Source organism: Arachis stenosperma, unplaced genomic scaffold (assembly GCF_014773155.1).
Source record: "Arachis stenosperma cultivar V10309 unplaced genomic scaffold, arast.V10309.gnm1.PFL2 arast.V10309.gnm1.Scaffold_100029, whole genome shotgun sequence".
Lineage (NCBI taxonomy): Eukaryota > Viridiplantae > Streptophyta > Magnoliopsida > Fabales > Fabaceae > Arachis > Arachis stenosperma.
Genome location: NW_026651371.1, coordinates 456,944 through 463,058, shown reverse-complemented (window position 1 = coordinate 463,058; position 6,115 = coordinate 456,944).

The following is a 6,115-nucleotide window of genomic DNA, read 5'->3' as shown; positions in this document are numbered from 1 at the left end:
TAACCTTATCAAGCTCGGACCGGGCCTTCTCAAGTCGGGAGCTGGTCGCCCCAAGGGGAGCTTTCTTAAACTCCCGAGCAATGGCGGCATGAAGGCTAGCCATCCGAACACAACTCCGCGCCATATACTGAAAGTGATGCTCCATGGACGCATCATCAGTAGAAATAAAAGTCTGAGGAAGAATGTGCTGCTCAACCCAACCGAGAGCATCGAAATCCTTGTCATTGAAACCAGCAGGCTCTCGGGAAGTCTTCTGTTTCTTGGGGGAGGACCCGAGGTCGAGGTCGGGGAAAGCTGACTGGGTCCGGAGGTCGGAGGATCCTGAGTTATAGCTCGGAACTGAGGGACCGGAATGGTCTTCGACCGAGTCTGAACACCAATTGTAGTCTTCTGCGGAGAAGGTTGGGGAGAAGCTTCAGCCTCGATATTCCGAGATGCCGCAGATTTCTTCGCTCGACGGAGAAACTTCATAGAATCAGCCTGAGAAGACATCTCTGCAGAAACGAAACAAAGAGGTTATCAAACAAAGTCAAAATATGAAAATGAAATCTCAAAAAGAGGTCGGGAGCTACCTAACTCGGAACGGAGAAGGCTTGGATCTCCCAACATTTTCTTCGTATCCAAGTAAGGTGCCCGACCCCATAGACTGCTCAACACACCAACGAAAGCCTGTTCCACCTCATCTAGACTCTCGAAAGTGTACTTAACCGACACCACACTCTCTTGCCAACAAAGAGGAAACGAAGGCTCCCCACTCTCATCTAAGAAAAAAGGTCGGACATCTCCAACAGCCCGGACTTTGAAGTAATAGTTTTTGAAATCGTGAAACGACTCATCATACAAAGTGCAAAATTTCCTACCCTGGTTAGCCCTAAACGAAACCCAGGACACCTTCCCAGCACCCGACCCCGGCTTCGTCAGTACAAACAGATAAGAAAAAAGAGAAACAGAAGGGGAGACGCCTAAAATCTGACACAAAAGTTGGAAAAGCTTTAAAAACGCCCAAGAGTTCGGATGGAGTTGTGTAGGGGCAAGGTTACAAGACCAAAGGACCTCGGATTCCAGGTCGGTGAAAGGAAGACGGACACCTAGCTTGGAGAAGAAACAATCATAAGCATAGAAGAAAAGTTTCTCGGAACTCTCTAACGGCGGAAAACATACCCTCTCCTCGGACTCCGGGGCTGCTAACTCGTAATCCCGCTCAGACTCCCTGTTCTCACAAATACTACACTCCCTACGGAACCTAATCAGATACTCAGAATCTACAACAGACGGGACCCTTAAAGGAGCAGGATCTACCCAACCTAGACCACTCGGAATCTTGGTCGACATTGCTTGAAACACCTTTCGAGACATAAAAAAATCTTGCCTACAAAGAAAGAATACAACAGCAAGACAAAAATCACACAAAGGCAGAAAAACCAAATTCAACAAAAACAAAAGAAAGCAAAGTTCTTTTACAAACAAGAAGGCAGCAACTCGAATAACAAAAATGGATCGGAGAAAAGAGTCCCCCCACACACATGCAAAGCAATAGCGGCGCCTCTTTTCGGGGCAACCCGGGCATAGAAGATATCAGAAAAAAGAAGCGTACGAAGAATAAAAGCGAAAAAAGCAAACCTGGAAAAGAAGAAAGCGACGAGCTCCGACGAAAGGAAAAACGGCGGCGCAGAAAAGAACTCTGAAAAAACGCACAAAATGGAAGACGAAGAACAGAGAGAAAGAAGAGAAGATGCTCGAAAAGAAGTGATGAATAAACAAAGAAAAATGAAGAAAGGGGCAAATAAATAAAGCCTCCACAGAGCGCCGCACGGAAATCGAGGAAGAAACGGTAACAAGCAATAAATGCTGAAACGACCGTTTTCAAATTTTGAAAAACTACTATGCCCGAGCTCGACCTTCCGAAAAAAGACGAACTCGGGCAGGGGCACTGTTCATACCCTGACCGAGCTCTCCAAACTCGGTAAAGCTGATAGAAGGCCCGACCTCGACCCAAGGCCCACGTTCGAGGTCGGACCTCGGACAAACAGGCCAAAGAAAGGCCCATCAGAAGGAACTAAGCCCAAAACCTAAAGGCCGAAAGGGCCTGGGAAAGGCGGTTCCGCAAAGATAGAGATGAATCTCCCAAAAGATAAGATAAGATAAGAATATCTTATCCAGGGATGATCGCAGCCAACTACTATAAATACACTGGAGCACCCAGGTATAACTCATACTCTAATTCTACTTGATATCTGCTTGGACCCATGCTAACTTAAGCATCGGAGTGTCATTGCAGGTACAACCCCCCGCCGTTCAGCACAACCAGCTCGGGTCACAGACCCCCCACCTCGGGCCTTGCCAGAAGACCGAGCTACACGTTTCAGGTAACCCTCGGAACACAAACCATTCTTCACAATTGATATATTTTTTTAAAAAAATTTGATGCATGATCCCTTTCTGTATGGTTTTGATTCCATGATTGGGAAATGATCTTCTGAACATTGTTACACATGCAGACACCAAACTTAGTGTTTGGTCATATGCTCCATCAAAAGAATTACGCATATGTTCTAAGAATAGCTCCCTTTCTTTTGAAAAGCAAAAATTAAGTGTGCCTTAAGGGACACCAAACTTAGAAGTCTGACTTATGCTCTAAAATATGCATTTATCAAATATGAAAGTTCAAAATCATACTCAGGAAATCATAGCTTATTAAAGAGAAGACAGAAATCTTAAATCATGGGTTGCCTCCCATGAAGCGCTCTTTTATTGTCACTAGCTTGACATTAGACTCCCTTTAGGGTGGTTGATGTTGGTGATGTCTCAACTTGTCACCTCTCACTGTAAGCTTTCTCTGTGTGCCTTGATGCTCAATTTCAATGTGCTCAAGAGAGAGTACTTGGTTGACAGTGTAATAATCTTTTGTTCCCAGCTGTTGATACACTAGTTGCACCTTATCACCTTTGGCAAATCCTTCAGTTGGGATTTTCTTATTCTTCCACCCCTTGTAGGCCTTTTCTTGTTTTTCTTCTTCTTCTTCCTTGTTAATATGCTTCCTTTGACAGTGGCTTGAGTTGTGATACCTTCCTTTTGTTTATCATCCCAGCTTCTTTTTGAATTCCTTTTTCTCCTTGTACAAGCTCACTCTCTTGTTCTATTGTTTTGTCGGTTGCTTGCTTTGAAAGGAAGTCACCACTTGTCTTGCTTGGTTCTTCATTCCTTTGTAATTCTGGAAAGACTTTCAAGGTGATGCTTTCCTCATGCATCCTGAGGGTTAGCTCTCCCTGCTCTATATCCACAATGGCTCTAGCAGTGGCAAAAAATGGTCGACCAAGTATTATTGAGTCATTTTCATTTTCTGAAGAATCCAGGATCACAAAATCTGCCGGATAGATGAACTTGTCAACCTTAACTAAAAGGTTCTCAATCAGCCCTTTAGGATATACTACTGATTGATCCACTAACTCCAAGGATATCTGTATTGGTTTCACCTCCTCTATGCCAAGCTTCTTTACCAAAGAAGATGGGATTAGATTTATGCTTGCTCCTAAGTCACACATCTCCTTGTTGATGAATAGGTTTCCAATAGTGCAGGGTAGGAAGAAACCTCCAGGATCTTCAAGCTTGGGAGGGAGTCCCTTTTGATGAGTGCACTGCATTCTTCACTAAGCATTACAGTCTCCTTCTCATTCCAACTTCTCTTTTGTTGATGAGCTCCTTTAAGAACTTGGCATACAGAGGCATTTGCTCTAATGCCTCAGCCAAAGGTATGTTGATTTCCAGCTTCTTGAAAGTCTCAAGAAATTTGTGGAAATGCTGATCCTTTGTTTCTTTGTGGAATCTTTGTGGATAAGGTATTGGGGGTGTCAAGTTTTTCTCCCTTGAAGTTGTCTTGGAATTGGCTCTTCCATGATCTGCTTTCCTTCTTCAGATTTTGTGGTTGGTTGTTTTCTTCTGTGAGTTCTTCTGGGACATTCTTGGTTGTCATGTCCTTGTTGATGGCTTCAGCATTCTTTGTTGGCTCATTGTCATTCTCCATAAGTTTCTTGGTTGCTCCTTGGTTACCATCCACTAACCTCTTTCCACTTCTTAGTTGCACGACCTTGCATTCTTCCTTTGGGTTGGAAATGGTGTCACTTGGTAGTGAGCTTGATGGTTTTTCAACAGAAATCTGTTTGGAGATTTGCCCAATCTGCCTCTCTAGGTTCTTCATGGAAGCTTCTTGGTTCTTTGTTGTCAATTCTTGGTTCTTGGTGCACGAAATTGCAATCACACTTTTGCAACTCCGCACAACTAACCAGCAAGTGCACTGGGTCGTCCAAGTAATACCTTACGTGAGTAAGGGTCGATCCCATGGAGATTGTCGGCTTGAAGCAAGCTATGGTTATCTTGTAACTCTAGTCAGGATATCAGGAATTATCAGGATTGATTGTGAAAAGCAAAAGAACATGAATAAGTACTTGTTATGCAGTAATGGAGAATAGGTTGAGGTTTTGGAGATGCTCTGTCTTCTGAACCTCTGCTTTCCTACTGTCTTCTTCTTCAAACACGCAAGTCTCCTTCCATGGCAAGCTGTATGTAGGGTTTCACCGTTGTCAATGGCTACCTCCCATCCTCTCAGTGGAAATGTTCAACGCACCCTGTCACGGCACGGCTATCCATCTGTCGGTTCTCAATCAGGCCGGAATAGAATCCAGTGATTCTTTTGCGTCTGTCACTAACGCCCCGCCTTCAGGAGTTTGAAGCTCGTCACAGTCATTCAATCATTGAATCCTACTCAGAATACCACAGACAAGTTTTAGACCTTCCAGATTCTCTGAATGCCGCCATCAGTTCTAGCTTATACCACGAAGATTCCGGTTAAAGAATCCAAGAGATATCTACTTAATCTAAGGTAGAACGGAGGTGGTTGTCAGGCACGCGTTCATAGTTGAGAATATGATGAGTGTCACGGGTCATCACATTCATCGGGTTAAGAACAAGTGATATCTTAGAACGGAAGCAAACATGATTGAATAAGAAACAGTAGTAATTGCATTAATCCATCAAGACACAGCAGAGCTCCTCACCTCCAACCATGGGGTTTAGAGACTCATGCCGTGGAAAGTACACAAAGAAACGTGTAAAGTGTCATGAGGTCCAGATACAATGTCAAAAGATCCTATTAATAGTAAACTAGTAACCTAGGGTGTACAGAAATGAGTAAATGACGTAAAAATCCACTTCTGGGTCCACTTAGTGTGTGTTTGGGCTGAGCAATGAAGCATTTTCGTGTAGAGACCTTTTCTGGAGTTAAACGCCAGCTTTTATGCCAGTTTGGGCGTTTAACTCCAAGTTTTATGCCAGTTCCAGCGTTAAACGCTGGAAATTCTGAGGCTGATTTGCAACGCCGGTTTGGGCCATCAAATCTCGAGCAAAGTATGGACTATTATACATTGCTGGAAAGCCCAGGATGTCTACTTTCCAACGCCATTAAGAGCGCGCCAATTGGGCTTCTGTAGCTCCAGAAAATCCACTTCGAGTGCAGGGAGGTCAGAATCCAACAGCATCTACAGTCCTTTTCAGCCTCTAAATCAGATTTTTGCTCAGATCCCTCAATTTCAGCCAGAAAATACCTGAAATCACAGAAAAACACACAAACTCATAGTAAAGTCCAGAAAAGTGAATTTTAACTAAAAACTAATAAAAATATACTAAAAACTAACTAAATCATACTAAAAACAATGCCAAAAAGCGTACAAATTATCCGCTCATCACAACACCAAACTTAAATTGTTGCTTGTCCCCAAGCAACTGAAAATCAAATAAGATAAAAAGAAGAGAATATGCAATGAATTCCAAAAACATCTATCAAGATCAGTATTAATTAGATGAGCGGGGCTTTTAGCTTTTTGCCTCTGAACAGTTTTGGCATCTCACTCTATCCTTTGAAATTCAGAATGATTGGCTTCTATAGGAACTCATAATCCAGATAGTGTTATTGATTCTCCTAGTTAAGTATGATGATTCTTGAACACAGCTACTTATTGAGTCTTGGCCGTGGCCCAAAGCACTTTGTCTTCCAGTATTACCACGGATACATACATGCCACAGACACATAATTGGGTGAACCTTTTCAGATTGTGACTCAGCT